This window comes from Chiloscyllium punctatum, chromosome 2, assembly GCF_047496795.1.
Source record: "Chiloscyllium punctatum isolate Juve2018m chromosome 2, sChiPun1.3, whole genome shotgun sequence".
Taxonomy (NCBI): Eukaryota; Metazoa; Chordata; class Chondrichthyes; order Orectolobiformes; family Hemiscylliidae; genus Chiloscyllium; species Chiloscyllium punctatum.
In genome coordinates this window covers 159,613,993-159,635,696 of record NC_092740.1, presented here as the reverse complement: position 1 = coordinate 159,635,696, position 21,704 = coordinate 159,613,993, and the positions used below count along the sequence as shown (strand labels likewise).

Below are 21,704 nucleotides of genomic sequence, written 5' to 3'. Positions count from 1 at the left end.
TTATGAAGACATAGCAATCACCACCAAGCAAGCAAATGAGAAGAAGAATGAAAGGAAGAGGAAACCTACACAATGCTTTTTAACTGAGGCTGTTCATGATCAGCATGTCTGAATATAACACAGTCTCAATATCCTATTCATCAAGAGATCCACTTCTTAACAGAATGTTGCCTGAAATGAATTGATTCAACTATGAAGAGTACTTAAATAGGCTGATGTTGTTTTCCTTAGAGCTGAGGATAAGTGGGGAATCTGATGAGGTATACAAAATTCTGAGGAGTTTAGACAGGGCGGATTGAGAGAATGTTTTCCCCTTAGTGGAAGTGCACAGTTTTAAGCTGAGGAGAAGGAGATTAAGAGGAGATTCAGGAATTTAATTTTCATCCAGAAAATTGTGGGTATGTGGAACTTACTGCCTAAAAGATTGGTAGAGCTTGAACCCTTCAGATATTTAAGAACTATTGAGATGGGCACTTGAAATGCCATTGCATATAAGGCTGCAGCAAAAATGTGATTTCGTATAGATGGATGTTTAATCACATGATGGGCCAAAAGACCTTCTTCTGTGCTGTCAAAACTCTATGACTCTACTTTCTCTCTGTCACAAATCATCACAGCATCCATTTATTTCCAAAAATATAACAAAAGACACTGCAAAACAAATATTCCAGACCAACTTTTCCACAGACTATTTACTATGCCAGGTCAGGCAGCTTCCGAGGAGCAGGAAAGTCGATGTCTCGGGCAAAAGCCTTCCTGATGAAGGGCTTTTGCCCGAGACATTGATTTTCCTGCTCCTCGGACGCTGCCTGACCTGCTGTGCTTTTCTAGCACCACTCTAATCTAAACTCTGGTTTCCAGCATCTGCAGTCCTCACTTATGCCTATTTACTATGCATATCAAACATGACAAATCAACCTTCTACAAATATGAGTTTGTGGGTCTTTTTCTATCCCAGTGTTGCTGTGCAGTATTCCCCATTCAGTGGAAGGCTGTAAATGGGCAAGGCTCTGAATCTAGAAGACCCAGCTTTGGTCTATACCAAATCAATAGGAAGCAGATATTTGGGCTGTCTGGCTAATGTATAGCACAGGCAACGGCAGAGGTAGAAGGTTCTAAGAGGACAGTAGATTGGTAAACTCATAGAGACATTTCCAATAAGCCTGGCACCAAAACATCAACAATCTGTTGGAAGATAATTAATAGATCAAAGTTTGTGAGAAGATTTGTAGCTCGGGTGCTCGTTGTTGTGGTTCTGTTTGCTGAGCTGGGAATTTGTGTTGCAGACGTTTCGTCCCCTGTCTAGGTGATATCCTCAGTGCTTGGGAGCCTCCTGTGAAGCGCTTCTGTGTTGTTTCCTCCAGCATTTATAGTGGTTTGTCTCTGCCGCTTCCGGTTGTCAGTTCGAGCTGTCCGCTGTAGTGGCCGGTATATTGGGTCCAGGTCGATGTGTTTGTGGAGAATCTGTGGATGAGTGCAATGCCTCTAGGAATTCCCTGGCTGTTCTCTGTTTGGCTTGTCCTATAATAGTAGTGTTGTCCCAGTCGAACTCATGTTGCCTGTCATCTGCCTGTGTGGCTACTAAGGATAGCTGGTTGTGTCGTTTTGTGGCTAGTTGGTGTTCATACGGATTGTTAGCTGTCTTCCTGTTTGTCCTATGTAGTGTTTTGTGCAGTCCTTCAGAAATACAGAAATACAACAAGAACATTTCTGAACTGACAGCCAGACTACTACGACCACTAGGACTCATAACAGCACACAAACCAACAGCCACTTTCAGACAACAATTCACCAGGACAAAGGACCCGATACCCAGCATGAGCAAAACCAATGTAATGTACAAAATCCCATGCAAGGACTGCACAAAACACTACATAGGACAAACAGGAAGACAGCTAACGATCCGCATCCATGAACACCAACTAGCCACGAAACGACACGACCAGCTATCCTTAGTAGCCACACATGCAGATGACAGGCAACATGAGTTCGACTGGGACAATACTACTATTATAGGACAAGCCAAACAGAGAACAGCCAGGGAATTCCTAGAAGCATGGTACTCATCCACAGATTCTATCCACAAACACATTGACCTAGACCCAATATACCGGCCACTGCAGCGGACAACTAGAACTGACAACTGGAAGCGGCAGAGACAAACCACTATAAATACCGGAGGAAACAACACAGAAGCGCTTCACAGGAGGCTCCCAAGCGCAGAGGATGTCACCTAGACAGGGGACAAAATGTCTGCAACACAAATTCCCAGCTCAGCGAACAGAACCACAACAATAATTAACAGACTTCTGTGAGTCATTGCAAGCCACTTTGAACAATGATTCTGTTTCTCTGTATACTAATCTGAACAATTATTACAGCAAGCTCAGCTGGTGTGACTTTATTCGAAGTTTATACAAGACTCACATGTAGGAAACACAAGGTAGCTTCTGTTAGTGTTACAATGTATCATTGATTGGGTCCACAATTTTGCCAATGTAGTCATTCCCATCAACCTTTTTCTCTACATCAATCCAGGGAAACCATCACTTGAGTCCACTATAGCAGGACTAATATGGGACCTCACCCTCGGCAATCTTCATATAAATCTTAATCTTTATGTGGCTATAGTCCACTTACAATAGGTGGCTCACCATATCCAAATCCTGCTTCTAAGCTATCCATCATAGCACCCACAATATCCTCAGCTGAGCTCATGGCTATAAGGGTTTAACTCTTTCTTCCTCACAGTATCCTGATCCACTTCTTGGTCATGAACCATATGGCTCTTGGATATCTGAAATGAGAAAGGCACAAGAACAGGAGAGCAGTGAGGAGATGACACGTTAACACCATTTGCAGCTGTATATGAGAAATCATAGAATGAGGAGAAGGTGAAATGCAAAAGTGACAATCGGGCACAAGTAAATTTCCATCTTCTTTTGAAACTCTAGTTTTGGCCTTCATGGCATTGTCTCATCCATATGAATGATGACTTGTGCCGAGTAGGTGCTACTGCTTGCAGCTGTGCACTGCTTTGCACAATACTCACCGTCATCTTCTCACTTCATATTTGTGTGATGTTCCTGGTGTAAATCAATGATTGGTATTGTGTGAAGTTGAGAGATGCACTTACAAAAGTGTTAAGAGACCATGAATGTGAAATAAGTCATGCTTGATGGTAAATAAGTGAAGCTGGCGATGCACTGAAACTGTATAAGGCTAATATTTTGGTCATGTGAATATGCATTTACTAACCTTAACCACTCATATAGTGCCATTAAATTTCTTGATGCATTGCATCCAGGAGCTGATTGCTGACAGCAGTTTCCTTCATCGTATTCATTTTTGTCAGGGTTCCCTGATCCTCTGAAAGAATTCTTCTGATATCCTATCTATCTGTGCACTAAACCCTTTAGTGCTATTATTGCAGAAATTTGGAGCCATATTCTGCCATGCCATACCATTCATGTCTCTTTCTCTGGAGAAATCCACAGCCAGAATTAGTTGTTGCACTTCCACTTAAAACAATCATAATTTGTACCTGGCCTCAGCTTCACTTTCTTGCTTGCAATCCATAACCTTTTAGGCACCTACTAATGAAAAGTCTCGGTCTCCTCTAATTTGTATATTCCTGGCATTAGTGGCACTCTGGGGTAAGTAATTTCTGGGTAACTTTTCGAAGGTTTGTTGGGCCAAATGGCCTGTTTCCACTCTGTGGGGATTCTATGATTCATCCATCCAAAACTCTTTTAAGAAGTATAGGCTAGGTTTAGCTAGGGATGCTAGAAATCTAAAACAAAAACAGAATATGTTTTTGTTAACATCAAGGTTAGCATTTCAAGACCAGTGACCCTTCGTCAGTTGGTGACATGAAATGTTAACTCTGTTTTTTTTCCAAAGGTGGTGCCAGAACTGCTGAGTTTCTCCAGTAGTTCTGTTTTGTTGGATATTTAAGTGATGCTAGTGTCACAATTTTGCACCCCTGCTCAGGCTTGCTCCCCTGCTCACACTACACTCAGCAATGGTGCAATCACAAACATAAACAGGTAGCACAAAATTTGCATTTGGATGGTACAGAACCTTACATTCTTGCAGTTGTAATTCAAATTTGTCAACTGTTTTATTTGTACATCTTTCAAGGTGAATTTTGTCTTCAGTTTACCTGTTTTTGCATGATATTGCAAGCCTTTTTAACCATGCTTGCATGTTTACCTTCTAAACTGCTTGATGCTACTTTGAAGTAATCATGTACATTGCAAAATATTCATCTGCATGTTCATGCATGCAAATACACATTCATTCACACACTTGTGCACTCTCATAATTTCACTAAAACACACTCACATTCAAATACACACACTTATATCCACTCTTGAAAACTCACAATGATATACTTGCTCACATACTCACACTTGCTCACAAAAACACACACGCATAATCTAACACATACACAAATATTCTCACACTTGGTCACTCACAATCTTGTGCAGTCTCTTACACACTTGCACATACATTCACACTAACACACACTCCCTCACTTACTCTCTCTCACACACTCACACTCACCACTCTCTTGCAAACAGACTCATCCTCACAATCTCTCTCACAGACCAAAAGTTGCTCAAATATTGCACACACACACACTCATATTTACATACTTTCTCCCTCACATCCTCTTACACACACATACTCTCTTATGCAATCATATGCTTACATACACTCACCCTTTCACACACTCACACTCACTCCCTCAGAGCCTCACTTGGTCCCTCACAATCACTGAGCTTCACAGTGACATACAATGACAGTCTCTCAAACAAAAGATTTTACACAAGCACACTCTTACACACAAACACACACACACACATACTCATGCACACACATGCACAATCTAACAGGAGTACAAATATACACACATTTACACACTCTCACATGCACTTACACACAATTACACACACATAAACAGTTGCACATTCACTCAAACGTATTCACACACACTCACCCTCATACATGCAAAGACACACAAACTAATTTTCACACTTGCTTACTCTTTAATACAGTTACACACACTCACAATTACACAGTCACTTATACACCACCGTGCACAATCCAACACACACACTCAATCCCACATTGTCTCACAGTTCACCTTTTCAAAATCTTTCACCCTCTCAAACCACATACTGACTGACACACACACACACACACACACACACACACACACTTTCACTATCACTGTGGCAGGATTCTAAGTAGCTTTGATGTCCAGAGGGATCTTGGGCTTCAAGTCCATTGCTCCCTGAAAGTGGCCATTTAAGTAATAGGGTGGTAAAGAAAGTATGTTTGCCTTTACTGGTCAGGAAACTGAGTACTAGAGTCAGGATATCATATTGCAATTTTATAAGACTTTGGTTAGGCCAAGTCTAGACTATTGCATTTAATTCTGGTTGCCATAATGGGGAAGGATGTGAAGGATTTGGAGAGGGTACAGAAGAGGTTTACCAGGATGCTGCCTGGATTAGAGCATATGAGTTCCAAGTAGAGGACAGAAAAACTCGGGTTGTTTTCACTGGAGCAGCAGAGGCTGAGGGGAGACTTGAAAGAAGTCTGTAAAATTATGTGATACATAGATAGGGTTGACAGTCAGAATATTTTCCCAGAGTTGAAATGGCTAAATGTGAGGCGGAGGGTGGGGGGGAGGAATTCAAAGAAGATGTGATGGGCACTTTTTTTTACAGAAAGGATGATAGGAATCTGGAATACACAGCCAGAGTATTGGTAGAGGCAGATACATTAGGGCGTTTAAGGGACTTTTAGATCAGCACATGAATATGCAAGGAATAGAAGAATATGGACAAAGGATAGGCAGAAGGCATTAGTTTAATTTAATGTCATGTCCAGCACAACATTGTGGGCTAAAGGGCCTGTTCCTGTGCTGTACTGTTGTATGTCTTATATCTCTGCTTGTGACAGTGGTACAGAGGGCTTCATTTATACACTGATCAATCTTGTTCAACAATAGTGAAAAAGACTTTTGTTCCTTTTCAAGATTGTGCCCAGGTTAGTATTCCGTGGTGTATCTCCAGTATAACATAATAATTTTTCTGCTGTTCTTCTCCTTTCAAAACAAAGGTTAGCTGTGCAGCAGGTATTGAATAGGAAGGCATTTCAGTTGTCAGAATATTAGCAACCACAGGAACACCATGAATTCTGAGCTAATATTTTTGGGTTTTTTAAAACTATCATTAAACACACTTTAGCTGCATTTATTGCAAAGTTCACTGTTTTTACTGAGGTAACGAACATGGCCAATTGATGTCCACCTCCTTCAGACAACTACATTCTTTCAAAACAATTCACATTATAGAAAACAAACCTGTGACTAACTGAGCGTGAATGTGAGCATTGTACTGTGTCATTGGCCACTGTAACACAGTGTACCTGACGCAGAAATGAAGTTTATTGCCTAGTTACTCACCACATCTGGGCTGCATTTGGTTTAATTTCTCTGAGCTTCTCAATGTAATCTCTGAATTGTGTTGGTTTTGAAGGCCAATGTACCTGTGAACAGAGGTGCAACAGTGCAACATGTAGAAGAGGCAAACAAATAGCACACTTACTCAGGTTGTAAGTTTGCTCACTGAGCTGGCAGGTTTGTTTTCAGATGTTCTGTAACCATGCTAAGTAACATCATCAGTGAGCCTCTAGTGAAGCGCTGGTGTTCTGTTTCGCTTTCTATTTATGTATCTTGGTCTCTTATGGTGGGTGATATCATTTATGGTTCTTTTTCTCAAAAGTTGGTAAATGGGATCCAAATTGATGTCTTTATAGATGGAGTTCCGGTGTGAATGCTAGGCGTCTAGGAATTCCCGTGCATGTCTCTGTTTAGTCTGTCCTAGGATGGGTGTGTTGTTCCAGTCAAAGTGGTGTCCTTCTTCGTCTGGTATGTAAGGATACAAGTGATAGTGGGTCATGTCTTTTGGTGGCTAGTTGGTGTTCGTATATCCTGATGGCTCGTTTTCTGCTTGTCTGTCCGACGTAGTGTTTGTTACAGTCCTTGCATGGCATTTTGTAAATGACATTCGTTTTGCTGGTTGTTGGTATAGGGTCCTTCAAGTTTATCAGTAGCTGTTTCAGTGTATTGCGAAGTTTGTGGGCTACCATGATGACAAGGGGTCGGAGTAGTCTGGTAGTCATCTCCGAGTTGTCTTTGATATATGGCAATGTAGCTAGAGTTTCTGAGTGTGTTATTTCTACTTGTTTTGGTTTGTTGTTTAAGAATTGGTGAACTGTGTTTATCGGGTACCCATTTTTCTTGAATACACTGTATAGGTATTTTTCTTCTGCCGCTTAAGTACCTGGGTGCTGCAGTGTTGCGGCGGCCCATTCAAATAATGTACTGATGCAACTCCGTTTGTGGGTGTTGGGATGATTGCTTCTGTAGTTAAATATCTGGTGTGTGTGTGTTGCTTTCCTATAGATGCTGGCCTGAAGTTCTCCGTTAACTGTTTGTTCCACTGTGAAATCCAGGAAGAGGAGGCTGTTGTTGTTCTCCTCCTCTTTTGTGAAATTTATGCCAGTAAGGATGTTGTTGATGATATTGTAGGTTTCCTCTAATTTGTTCCCTTTTGAAATGACAAAAGGCATCATCCACGTAGCAGACCCAAAGTATGGGTTGGATCATGGGCGGCACGGTGGCACAGTGGTTAGCACTGCTGCCTCACAGCGCCAGAGACCCGGGTTCAATTCCCGGCTCAGGCGACTGACTGTGTGGACGTTCTCCCCGTGTCTGCGTGGGTTTCCTCCGGGTGCTCCGGTTTCCTCCCACAGTCCAAAGATGTGCAGTTCAGGTGAATTGGCCATGCTAAATTGCCCGTAGTGTTTGGTAAGGGGTAGATGTAGGGGTATGGGTGGGTTGCGCTTCGGTGGGGCGGCGTGGACTTGTTGGGCCGAAGGGCCTGTTTCCACACTGTAAGTAATCTAATCTAATCTAATCTAAAAAAAACTGAGAGAGAGTCTCTGCTTTGCTGTATCTGCTTAGAAGCCTAATATTGGTGATCCCAAGGGTATTCCATTGACTTGTTTGTAGGTCTTGTCATGGAGCAGAGAGCAATCACAACTAAAGAGATGGGAAAATAAGACTGAAGGTGGAAAACAAAAACATTTATGTTGACAGGGAATATATGGTGGGGAGTGGTGGGGAGGTGTGTGGGGCGGGGGGGCGGGGGGGAGTGTAGTTCTGCAAGACAGCATAAGAGGACATATTTAGAGTACAAGAGGAAGGGATATTGCAGTGATGACCACTGAGGCTTCTGCAGAGGATGTGTAGATGAGCAGAGTGGGCGAAAAGTTCAAATTGGTAGGTCTCCACATAAGGGGATTTAAAAAAAAGAGAATGGATGGGCATTGTATGCAGATGGGTTCTCAGGTTAGTGTAAGGTAAAACAGAGCATGTAGTCTCTTGAAGAGGAATCAGGATGAATGTCCTGATGAAAGGCTTATGTCCAAAATGTAGATTATCCTGCTCCTCAGATGCTGCCTGACCAGCAGTGTTTTTTCAGCATCATACTCTTTGATACCAGGTGGAGTCAGTGTGGCTGATGGTGTTTGCTGTACACTGCATTCTCTAACTTCACTCCTGTTTTTTAGATGCTGATTGCAACTGGGAAATAACTGGGACAGTGCCCAGAATTGGCACAGTCAATGCCAGTTTGATAGATGAAAGTCCGGAATCAACTTTTGTTGGATGTTAGAACGTTAAAGAGACGATTACACAGAGTGGCCATTTGGAAACCCCAGCTACATTTAATTTCCAATCACGTTATCGCCTATTTGCTATGCATGCAAAGAGAAGGTGTTTAGGGATCAGAGGCTGGTCAAGGACAGTTTGCACCATGCCACCGGCCAACAATGGCATCTTAATGATGATGAAGTTAGTTGAAATTATTTTAACAGAGGCCTCTGTTAATCAAAGATGAACCAGTATTCCTGCAAGTACAAAGGATGCTGCGGGAAGCTTCATCATCTGTTGTGGAAGCTTAACAACAGTCTGTACTGAATGCATTAAAAAGTTGAAAAAGTGATGCAGGTCTGGGATAGGAAGGTATTCGGAATGCTGCAGGCATCCGTTTTCATGCAACGTGTGGGCCAGTCAGCGCATCAATTTCACCAAGCTGGTGCACAAGCTGAGGCTGCAGCTGAATGAATAATGGAGGCATGGCCCTAGTTATCAGGATCAAATATAATCAGCCCTCTTTTCCAGCTCTCTTTTTCAATTACTCTTCTCAGACCTAATAACCTCTTTCATTCCTTGTATATTTATTTCAAGGCTGAATATTTCTCATTAAAGTAAATTAGATTGTCCAATATCCATGCAAATTTTAGTACAGTCAATGCACCTGACAAATACCAATTCTGTGCAATTCCTGGGATCACTACCTATGGACTTCTGGGGTAATTGCATCTTAATCTGCAATACAAATGTGATGTATTATGAGTTAATATTGATAGAAACATAGAAGGTAGGATCACAAGGAGACCATCTAATGCTTTAATGCTCTGCCATTCATCACAACCACGACCGATCAATAGCCTAATTCTGCTTTCTCCCCATAACCTTTGATCCCATTCACCCTAAGTGCTGCATCTAGTTTCCTCATCTCCCCTCCTCCCACCTTATTCCAGATCCACAGATCCACCCTCCAACTCGGCACCACCCTCTTGAGCTGTCTAACCTGTCCATCTTCCTTCCCACCTATGTGCTCCACCCTGTACTCCAACCTATCACCATCACCTCTCACCCTCATCTACTTATTATTTCCCAGCTACCTTCCCTTCCAGCGCCACACCCCCTCCCTTTTATCTCTCAGCCTCCATAGCGTCCCCCCAATATTCCTGATGAAGACCTTTTGCTCGAAACATTGACTCTCCTGCTCCTCGGATACTGCCTGACCGGCTGTGCTTTTCCAACATCACACGTTTTTACTCTTATTCCCGGTATCAGCCTTCATTGCACTCCTTTGAGAGCAAGAGCATCCTCCTCAGAAAAGGAGACCAAAACTGCACACAGTATTCTAGGTGTGGCTTCACTAAGGGCCCTGTATAATTGCAATGGCAAATCCCTTTTCCTGTACTTGAAATCTCTCGCAATGAAGGCCAACATACCATTTGCCTTCTTTATATGCTTACCTTCAGTAACTAGTGCACAAGGATATCCTGGTCCCACTGCAAACTCCCTTCTCCTAAATTACAGCCATTCAGGTTTCTTCTTTTTGCTTCCAAAATGAATAACCTGACATTTTTCCAAATTATAATGTGTCTGCCATTGAGTTGCCCACTCACCCAACCTATCCAGATCAAGCTGAAGGATCTCTGCATCCTCATCACAGCTCACCGCATCATCCAACATGGTATCATCTGCAAACTTTGAGAGGTTACGTTTTGTTCCCTAATCCAAGTCATTACTATATTTTGTGAGCAGATGGGGTGATAGCATTGATCCCTGTGACACTCCACTAGTTGCCTGCCATTTTGAAAAAGACCCACTAATTCCTACTCTGTTTTGTCTCTGTCAACCAGTTTCCTATCCATCTCAATACACTTTCACCAATCCCAAACTCTTTAATCTTGCAAAATAATCTCTAATGCAGGACTTTGTCAAACACTTTCTGAAAGTCCAAATATACCACACTGACTGGCTCCCGCTTGTCAACTCTACTAGTTACATTGTCATAGAATTCTAACAGATTTGTCAAGCATGCTTTCTCCTCCATAAATCCATGTTGACTCTATCTGATGAATGTTGGCCAGATTACCAGGGATAATTAGTCTGCTCTTGAGAATAGGGCCAGGAAGACCAACAGTTACTTTCATTCTAGATTAGTATCCGGACAAACCTATGTAATGTTTTTTGTTAACTTTAGATGTTTGCTTTAAGATATTATGATGTCTGGCTCAATGTATCTGTGTTATCATACATTCAAATTCTTCCAAATCTTTCAGAAATCCCCAAAAATACATTTTGTAACTTACTACGCTTGTGCCAAAACAGATGCTGTTCTAAAATCAAACCTTGTTCTTCATCTCCTACAAAAAGTCCTTTCAGTTTCATTTTACTCAAAAAACCAGAAGTACAGAACTTCTAAGGTTTGTAGGTGTATTATCAATAACTCTAGTACATCAGATGGATCACTTTTGTCCAACGAGTACAGGAGGGTTTCCTGACACAGTATGTCGAAGGGCCGACAAGCGGGGAGGCTACACTGGACCTGGTGCTTGGTAATGCACCAGGCCAGGTGTTTGATTTAGTTGTAGGTGAGCACATTGGAGAGAATGACCATAATTCAGTTACATTTAGTTTAGCGATGGAAAGGGATAGGTACATGCCTCAGGTCAAGAGTTATCAATGGGGCAAAGGCAATTATAATGCGATTAGACAAGAATTAGGATGCATAGAATGGGGTAGCAAAATGCAGGGTATTCAGACAAACAATGGTTTAAAGAATAGATATTGTGTGGTTTACTACAGAAATTGCACCGATTGTTAAGAAGAAGGAGGCAAGATGGTTCAGATGAGGCGATAGATCAGAAATGAAGGATTTAAAGAGAGAGTAAAGAAGAGCAAAGAGAGGACATGAGCAGTCTTTAGCAAATAGAATAAAGGAGAATCCTGAAGCTTTTTATAGGTATGTGAGGAATAAAAGGATGATTAGGGTAGGAATAGGGCCAGTCAAAGACAAAAATGGGAAGTTGAATGTGGACCCTGTGGAGATCAGAGAGGTGCTAAATGAACATTTCTCATTAGTTTTCACTCAGAAAAAGGAGAATATTGTAGAGAAGAATGAGGTAGGAGATATTAGACTAGAAAGGATTGAGGTCAGTTACAAACAGGTGTTATCAATTCTAGAAGGAGTGAAAGTAGACAAATCCCCTGGGCCAGATGTGATTTATCCGAGGATTCTCTGGGAAGCTAGAGAGGAAATAGCAGAGCCTTTGGCTTTGATATTTGAGTCGTCATTGTCTACAGCTTTAGTACCAGAGGACTGGAGGATTGCAAATGTTGTGCCCTTGTTCAAGAAGGGCAGTAGAGATGATCCATGTAATTATAAACCAGTGAGCCTTACTTCTGTTATAGGAAAGGCTTTGGAAAGGATTATAAGAGATAAGATTTATAATCATCGAGCAAGCATCACTTTGAATTCAGATAGTCAACATGGTTTCGTCAAGGGCAGGTTGTGTCTCACAAACCTCATTGAGCTTTTTGAGAATGTGACCAAACATGTAGATGAGGGTAGGGCAGTTGATGTGGTATACATGGACTTCAGTAAAGCCTTTGATAAGGTTCCACATGGTAGGCTGTTGGAGAAAATGCAGTGGCATGGAATTGAGGGTGATTTAGCACTTTGGATTAGAAACTGGCTTTCTGAAAGAAGACAGTGAGTGGTGGTTGATGGAAAATATTCAGCCTCAAGTTTGGTTGCTAGTGGTGTGCCACAAGGATCTGGTTTGCGACCACTACTGTTTGTCATTTTTATAAATGACTTAGACGCAGGCATAGGTGGATGGATTAGTAAATTTGCAGACAACACTAAAATTGGTGGAGTAGTGGACAGTTTGGAAGGTTACAGGGTGACTTGGATAAACTGCAGAATTGGGCTGAGAAGAGGCAAATGGAGTTCAATGCAGCTACGTTTGAGGTGATGCACTTTGGAAGAATAACAGGAAGGCAGAGTACTGAGTCAATGGAAAGATTCTTGGTACTGTGGATGTGCAGAGGGATCTTGGAGTTCATGTACATACATCCCTGAAAGTTGCCACCCAGGTGGATAGAGTGGTGCTGGAAAAGCACAGCAGGTCAGTTAGCATCTGAGGAGCAGGAAAATCAACATTTCAGGCAAAAACCTTCACCTATAACTACCTGGTCAGGTCCAAGCCCCCCAACAGCCCACCCTCCCATCTTGGCATCCTCCCCTGCCACTGCAGGAATTGCAAAACCTACGCCCACACTTCCTCCCTCACCTCCATCCAAGGCCCCAAAGGAGCCTTCCACATCCATCAAGGTTTCAACTGCACATCCAACAATGTCATTTATTGTATCCATTGCTCCCGATGTGGTCTCCTCTGCATTGGACGCCTCCTCGCAGAGCGCTTCAGGGAACATCTCCAGGACACTTGCACCAATCAACATCACCACCCCGTGGCCCAACATTTCAATTCCTCCTCCCACTCTGCCGAGGACATGCAGGTCCTGGGCCTCCTCCATCGCTGCTCCCTCACCAACCGACGCTTGGAAGAAGAACACTTCATCTTTCATCTTGGAGTACTTCAACCCCAGGGCTTCATCAGTTTCCTAATTTTCCCTCCCCCCACCTTACCATAGTTCCATCCTTCCTCAGTCTTGTCCTCATGACCTGTCCTACCTGCCAATCTCTCTTCCCACCGATCCGCTCCACCCTCCCCTCTGACCTATCACCTCCATTCACCTATTGTACTCTTTGCTACCTTCCTCCACCCTCCTCTCTGACCTATTACTTCCATCCCCATCCCCATTCACCTATTGTATTCCTTGCTACCTTCTCCCCAGCAGCACCCCCCACTCCCCCACCCATCTCTCCACCCTGGGGGCTCCCTGCCTGTATTCCTGATGAAGGGTTTTTGCCCGAAACATCGATTTTCCTGCTCCTCGGATGCTGCCTGACCTGCTGTGCTTTTTCAGCACCACTCTAATCTAAACTCTGGTTTCCAGCAACTGCAGTCCTCACTTTTACCCAGGTGGATAGTGCTGCTAAGAAGACATATGGTGTGTTAGGTTTCATTCGTACAGGGATTGAGCAAAATGTTAGTGCGGCCACACTTGGAATATTGTGTACAGTTCTGGACCCCATATTTCGCGAAGGATATGGAAGCATTGGAAAAGGTGCAGAGGAGATTTACCAGGACGTTGCCTGGTCTGGAGGGAAGGTCTTATGAGGAAAGGCTAAGAGACTTGAACCTGTTCTCATTGGAATGAAGAAGGCGAAGGGGGGATTTGATAGAGACATACAATTTGATCAGAAGCTTAGGTAGGGTAGACAGTGAAAGTCTTTTTCCTAGGATGATGACGTCAGCTTGTACGAGGGGGCATAGCTACAAATTGAGGGGTGATAGATTTAAGACCGATGTCAGAGGCAGGTTCTTTACGCAGAGTGGTAAGGGCGTGGAATGCACTACCTGCTAATGTCGTCAACTCAGCCACATTAGGGAGATTTAAACAATCCTTAGATAAGCATATGGATGATCTTGGGATAGTGTAGGGGGACGAGCTGAGAGTAGTTCACAGGTCGGCTCAACATCGAGGGCCAAAGGGCCTGTTCTGTGCTGTATTGTTCTATGTTCTAAATGCAAAATCTGGCATGAGTACATAGATTGAGCACACTGAAGTTTTAAAATTAAATGATTGTATAACAAATTTAATAAACCTTTCCTTCTGAAGGTCGTCTATCTAGGTGGTGGATGAGTGCCAAAACACTCATTCACAGCTCAGCCAGACACCAGCTACCAATGTTTATAGTGTGTTAATATTACAGAACAACCTCAATTATCCCGAACGAGACAGGCGGGGAGTAATATGTTCAGATAACTGATCAGCATCAGGTAAATATTTTAAATCAAGTTAAAATGAACAGGAGATTAAATTAATTTAATATTTAAACACTTGCACCGTATAAAGACAATTCAGCCAGTGGGAAGACCACCAATCTTTTCACACGTACTGAGGCCATCTTTTCCTCTTCTCTCCTTTGCTTCTTCTCCTTCGGGTCTCTCCCCTTAGCAACCCCAGTCCTGTGCTTCCTCCAAAGTCCCAAGTTGAAAACTGCAGCCTCACACAAATGGTTCCAGGGCTGAGGCACAAAGTGGGTGCAATGCTGACTACCTCTGGGTCCTCGCACAACAGTTCCACCCCCTTCTGGAAACCCATCACAGGAGCTAGACAACCAGATCCTCTACTGTTAAATTTATCCCAATTATTTTATATTTTAAAATGAGAAGCAGAAAGAAAAAGAAAGTAAATGACAGAGGCAGAGCAAGAGAGAAGTTGCTGAGTTCACTGGTGGACAGACTGTTTTGGAGAGAAAGTTTCTGCAGGTAGTGACAGAGTCCGGTTTCTGATCTCAAACTTCAGGACATTGAGATCTTTTTTGGATAATCTGAAATTCAGTTAATGGAAGTTTGGATAATCAAGGTTGTTCTGTATTATCAAGATTTGGGACACATTGGTAAAGGGTACTGATTGATTAAAGATTTTGAACATAAAGAAAGAGTCTCCCCCACTACCATTGGGAATTTGGTGTAGAGGGTGTTGCATGCAGCAAACTTGGGCAATTGGCAACTAAAATGGTTCTCAAACTCCCATGCCACCTGTACTTTTTTGTTATTTTGAAGAGTCCAAGGGTCATATTTATACGGGACCATGACAGACCAACAGCCCTTTTTAATTATTTAAATGAACTTTCCTTAACTTATGTTTCTATTTCAGCCCCTCAATACATATCTTTGGACACATTGAAGAGAGGAGCAGACAAAAATAAGTCTGGAATTAAAGATCTAACGATGACCATGAATTCATTGTCAGATGTTGGAAAAACCCACCTGGGATTAATGTCCTTTAGGGAAGGAACCTGCCTTCCTTACCTGGTCTGGACAAGATATGACTCTAGACCCACAGCAATGAGAATAACTCTTCACTGTCCTCTGGGCACCAGGGATGGACAATAAACCAGTGACATCTTTGTCCTGTGAATGAATAATTGAATAAATGAAATCAGATGATCTTCTGCGCTGAGTTGACGCAAATGTGAACAGATCTAGGCAATGGAAAGTTGAGGGGGCTTGTCACAATTGCCTAGTTTTGTTCCGTGTTTACATCCATACCAGAATGAACCTAGAGATGATTCAGGTGACCACTACTGTGCTTGAGACCTTCTGCAACCCATCGGGTACTGCAAAGCCTGGAGTGCACCCTCACACTTGGTAACAACATATTTATTAAAAATGTTTTATCAAGAATCTTGATTTGGTTTTGTTTTTAATTTACTTAAAGAACCTTTTAGGGTTTGTTCTTTTGTTAATTTATTTGTTGAAATATTGTTTGCTCAAAGGAGTATGAAGAGAGAATAAATTAGCTTGTGGACACCAACACTGCATGTGTTTCTTTTCCTGACTGAAGAGTTCAACGATTATAATTTTTGGAAGGTTGCAGTCCCTCTTTCAAAAATTGAAGTGACTGCTGTTCAACCTTTGCTTGCACTTCTGTTTATGCTCCTGCTTAGCCACTCATCGCAGAAAGAGGTAGGGAGGAAGGAATACATCCTCATTAGCCTGGGCCAGGCTAAAGTGTCTATGAACAGATTCAGGTAGCTAGCAATTGGAAGGTTCATTCTACATGATTTCCGGACCGTCGTCCATTGTTACAACTGTACCTAGGTGCCTGTAATCTGCTGGCATTGTTGTGGCTTTTCATGATACCACACAGGCTGGTACCACTATCAGCCATTAAAACCATGATTTAATTTAATTTTGATAAGTTTCATTTACTTACTATGCCTTGAGAAAGGATTAATCATCTATTGATTTGATCAATCAAAGTATAGCGTGAGAGAAAGAGAGAAAGATCGAGGACGGGAAAAGATTTTGGCTGTAAGAGCTGCACCTTTTTTGAGATTTTTAAGTATTGGAGGCGATTTCTTCAAATTTCAGGGGCAGCAATTACTGTTTTATATGCTGTTGCACTGTTTTGGAACTTTGGAGAAACAAAAAAAGTCAAAACAATGGCACTTTTAAAAGGAAGAAGGACAGAAAAAAGGCAGCATGTGGTCAATGAAGGAGAGAGAGAAAGAAACCTGCGCTGCTAACTGACTCAGCAGTGAATCCGTGCAGTGACTGTCTTTGCTCTTTGAATTTATGTACCTCTGGACATCGGCGTGTGTCTAGGCAAACTTAACAAACAGCAAAATTCACAACTGATCTTGGAGGAACCTGTGTGGGAGAGTTTACAGCACAGGAACAGATAAGTGCATAGTTATTAAGTGTAGCCTTGCTGTAAATCTGCAACAGTGAGTTGAATAGATTTTTTCTTGATTTATATGTTTTAATGAGACCTGTCTTTTGATTAAATTTAAAAATATAAGGCAAAAGTATTAAGTTAGCCTGGAGCTGGTTTTTTAGAGCAATTAGCTATTTTCTGGGCCTGTAGATTGTAAAGGAGCAAAGATGGCCTTTAGCTCTTCTTGTCAGATGTGGGAGTTTAGGGAGAGTTTATGGGTTCCTGAGGATTATGTCTGCAGAAATATCTTTGGTTGTGAATCCTATCAAATTGAAGAGATCAGCTGGAGCGAAAGTTAGAGGCAATGAAAAAGTTACAAGAGCTAGGGGATGGCAGTTATAGAAAGGGAGAAAATCCACAGATACAGTCATATAGATGGGTTAACTCCAGGAAAGGTAAGAGTGGTCGGCAGATAGTGCAGGATCCTCTGTGGCTATCCACATTTCAAACAATTATGCTGTTTTGGAAAATGTAGGGGGTCATGGACACTCAGGGGAATGTAGCACAATCAGCTAAGTTTCTGGTATCAAGACAGGCTGTAATGTCATGAGGAGTATGTCGGATTCCAAGCGATCAATTGTGATAGGGGAGTCTATAGTCTGAGGCACAGACAGATGTTTCTGCGGCCAGCAGTGAAAAATCAGAATGGTATGTTGCATCCCTGGTGCCAGGATCAAGAATGTCTCAGAGTGGGTGCAGAATGTTCTCAGCAGGATGTTATTGTACGCATTGGAACCAATGACATAGGAAGGGAAAGGATGAGATTCTGAAGGGAGAATTAGGAATTTAAAAAGGAGGTCCTCAAGGGTAGTAATATCTGGATTACTCCTGGTGATGCAAGCTAGTGAGGGTAGGAATAGGAGGATAGAGCAGATGAAGGTGTGGTTGAGGAGGTGGTCAATGGGAGAAGGATTCACGTTTTTGGATTATTGGAATCTCTTCTGGGGTAGAAGTAACCTGTACAAGAAGGATGGATTACACCTGAATTGGAAGAGCACTAATATACTGAGATATGCGAGAGCTGCTCAGGAGGATTTAAAATATTAATGTGGGGGGGGGGGGGGGGGAGCGGGTGGAACCAACGGAGATAGTGAGGAAAGCGATCAATCTGACACTGCTACAGTTGGGAAAAGGAGCAAGTCAAACAGTCAGGGCAGGCAGGGACAAAGCAGAGAACAAAGTAGAACTGATAAATAAATTGCATTTACTTCAATGCAAGAGGCCTAACAGTGAAGGCAGATGAACTCAGGGCATGGTTAGGAACATGGGACTGGGATATCATAGCAATTATAGAAACGTGGCACAGGGATGGACAGGACTGGCAGCTTATTGTTCCAGGATACAAATGTTTTAGGAAGGATAGAAAGGGACGTAAGAGAGGAGGGGAAGTGGCGTTTTTGATAAGGTGTAACATTAGTGCTGTAATTCGAGAGGATATTCCTAGGAATACATCCAGGGACATTATTTGGGTGGAACTGAGAAATAAGAAAGGGATGATCACCTTATCAGAATTTAATTGTAGACCCCTAATTGTCAGTGGAAAATTGAGAAACAAATTTGTAAGGAGGTTTCAGTTATCTGTAAGAATAATAGGGTGGTTATGGTCAGAGATTTTAACTTCTCAAACATAACACGGCGGCATGGTGGCACAGTGGTTAGCACTGCTGCCTCACAGCGCTAGAGACCCGGGTTCAATTCCAACTCAGGCGACTGACTGTGTGGAGTTTGCACATTCTCCCCGTGTCTGTGTGGGTTTCCTCCGGGTGCTCCGGTTTCCTCCCACAGTCCAAAGATGTGTAGGTCAGGTGAATTGGCCATGCTAAATTGCCCGTAGTGTTAGGTAAAGGGATAAATGTAGGGCAATGGGTGGGTTGCGCTTCAGCGGGTTGGTGTGGACTTGTTGGGCCGAAGGGCCTGTTTCCACACTGTAAGTAATCTAATCTAATGTAAACACAATGGCAGTCCCCAGTCTAAGTGTTTAGATGGAGAGAAATTTGTTCAGTGTGTACAAAAAACGTTTCCAATTAAGTATGTGGATGTACCTACCAGAGAAGGTGCAAAGCTTGACTTATTCTTGGGAAATAAGGCAGGGCAGGTAGCTGAGTTGTCAGTTGGGGACCACTTTCGGGGAGAAAGTGAGGACTGCAGATGCTGGAGATCAGAGCTGAAAATGTGTTGCTGGAAAAGCGCAGTAGGTCAGGCAGCATCCAAGGAACAGGAGAATCGACGTTTCGGGCATCAGCCCTTCTTCTTTCGGGCCAGTAACCATAGTTTTAAAATAATGATAGAAAAGGATAGACCAGATCTAAAAGTTGAAGTTGTAAATGGGAGGAAGGTAAATTTCGATGGTATTATGCAAGAACTTTCAAAAGCTGATTGGGGGCAAATGTTCACAGGAAAAAGAAGCCTTCAAAAATGAGATAACAAGAGTTCAGAGACAGCATTTTCCTGTTAGGGTAAAGGAAAGGCCGCCAAGTGTAGGAAATGCTGGATGACTAGAGAAATTGAGATTTGATTAAGAAAAGAAGGAAGCATATGTTAGGTACAGACATGAGAGATTGAGAGAATCCTTGGAGTGTATAAAGACAGTAGGAATATACTTAAGCAGGAAATCAGGAGGGCAAAATGGGGACATGAGATAGCTTTGGAAAATAGCATTAAGGACAATCCAAACGGTTTTTACAAATACATTAAGGACAAAAGGGTAACTAGGGAGCAAATCAGACCCTTCAAAGATCAGCAAGGCAGCCTGTGTGAGGAGCTGCAGAAGATGGGGGAGATACTAAACAAGTATTTTGCATCGTGTTTACTGTGGAGCAGGACATAGAAGATACAGCATGTGGGGAAATAGATGGTGACATCTTGAAAATTATAGAGGAGGAGGCGCAGAAAGTCTTGAAACACATAGAAGTGGATAAATCCCCAGGACGTGATCATGGGTACACTAGAACTCTGTGGGAAGCTAGGGAAGTGATTGCTGGGTCCCTTGCTGAGATATTTGTATCATCGATAGTCACAGGTGAGGTGCCGGAAGACTGCAGGTTGGCTAACGTGGTACCACTATTTAAGAAAGATGGTCAGGAAGAGCCTGGGAACTATAGATCCATGAGCCTGGTGGTGGGCAAGTTTTGTAATAATTAGATTAGATTACAATTGGATTAGTTTACTTCCAGTGTGGAAACAGGCCCTTCGGCCCAACAAGTCCACACCGACCCTCCAAAGAGCAACCCACACAGACTCATTCCTCTACATTTACCCCTTCACCTAACACTATGGGCAATTAAGCATGGCCAATTCACCTAACCTGCTCATCTTTGGATTGTGGGAGAAAACCGGAGCACCCGGAGGAAACCCACGCAGACACAGGGAGAATGTGCAAACTCCACACAGACAGTTGCCTGAGACGGGAATTGAACCCGGGTCTCTAGCGCTGTGAGGCAACAGTGCTAGCCACCGTTCTGCCCACAAGTTGTTGAAGGGAATCATGAGGAATGGGATTTACATTCATTTAGAAACTCAAGGACTGATTAGGGATAGTCAGCATGGCTTTGTGCATGAGAAATCATGTCTCACAAACATGATTGAGTTTTCTGAAGAAGTAACAAAGTGGATTGATGAGAGCAGAGCATTGGACATGATCTATTTGGACTTCAGTAAGGCATTTGACAAGGTTCCCCACGGGAGACAGTTTAGCAAGGTTAGATCTCATGGAATACAGGGAGAACTAGCCATTTGGATACAGAACTGGCTTGAAGGTAGAAGACAGAGGGTGGTGGTAGAGGGTTGCTTTTCAGACTAGAGCCTGTGACCAGTGGAGTGCCACAAGGAGCAGTATTAAGTCCACTACTTTTCGTCATTTACATAAATGGTTTGGATGTGTATGTAGGAGGTATAGTTATATGTTTACAGATGACACCAAAATTGGAGGTGCAGTGGACAACGTCAGAGTACAACAGGATCTTGATCAGATGGGCCAATGTGCTGAGGTGTGGCAGATGGAGTTTAATTTAGATAAATGTGAGGTGCTACATTTTGGAAAAGCAAATCATAGCAGGACTTAGACACTTAGTGGTAAGATCCCAGGGAATGTTGCTGAACAAAGAGAATGCAGGTTTATAGTTCCTTGAAAGTAGAGTCACAGGTAGATAAAATAGTGAAGAAGGCATTTGGTATGCTTTCTTTTATTGATCACAGTTTTGAGTATAAAAGTTGGGAGTCATGTTGTGGCTGTACCAGGACATTGGTCCAGCAACTTTTGGAATATTGTGTGCAATTCTGGTCTCCTTCCTATCGGATGGATGTTGTGAAACTTGAAAGGGTTCAGAAAAGATCTACAAGGATGTTGCCAGAATTGGAGGATTTGAGCTGTTGGGAGAGGCTGACTATTTTCCCTGGAGCATCAGAGGCTCAGGAGTGACCTTGTAGAGGTTTATAAAATTATGAGGGGAATGGATAGGATAAACAGACCAAGGTCTTTTCCCTGGGATGGTGCAGTCATCTAGAGGACATAGATTTAAGTCTGAGAGGGGCAAGATATAAAAGGGATTTAAGAAGAAGCTTTTTCAAGCAAAGAGTAGTGTGTATGTGGCATGAACTGCTCGAGGAAGTGGTGGATGCTAGT

General features: G+C 42.6%; 1 long non-coding RNA gene across 2 annotated transcripts; it reads right to left on the bottom strand.

The window, feature by feature from the left end:
• Positions 1-2,386: 2,386 nt before the first annotated feature.
• LOC140492229 (uncharacterized) lies at positions 2,387-15,994 on the bottom strand. 2 transcript variants are annotated; one of them, XR_011963520.1, is made up of 2 exons: positions 15,631-15,994; positions 2,387-2,797 (listed from the first exon to the last, which is right to left on the bottom strand). It is a non-coding gene; the product is annotated as an uncharacterized lncRNA (long non-coding RNA). The 2 variants fall into 2 exon arrangements; XR_011963519.1 differs by having other exon boundaries at positions 15,673-15,994.
• Between the last annotated feature and the right edge of the window lie 5,710 nt (positions 15,995-21,704).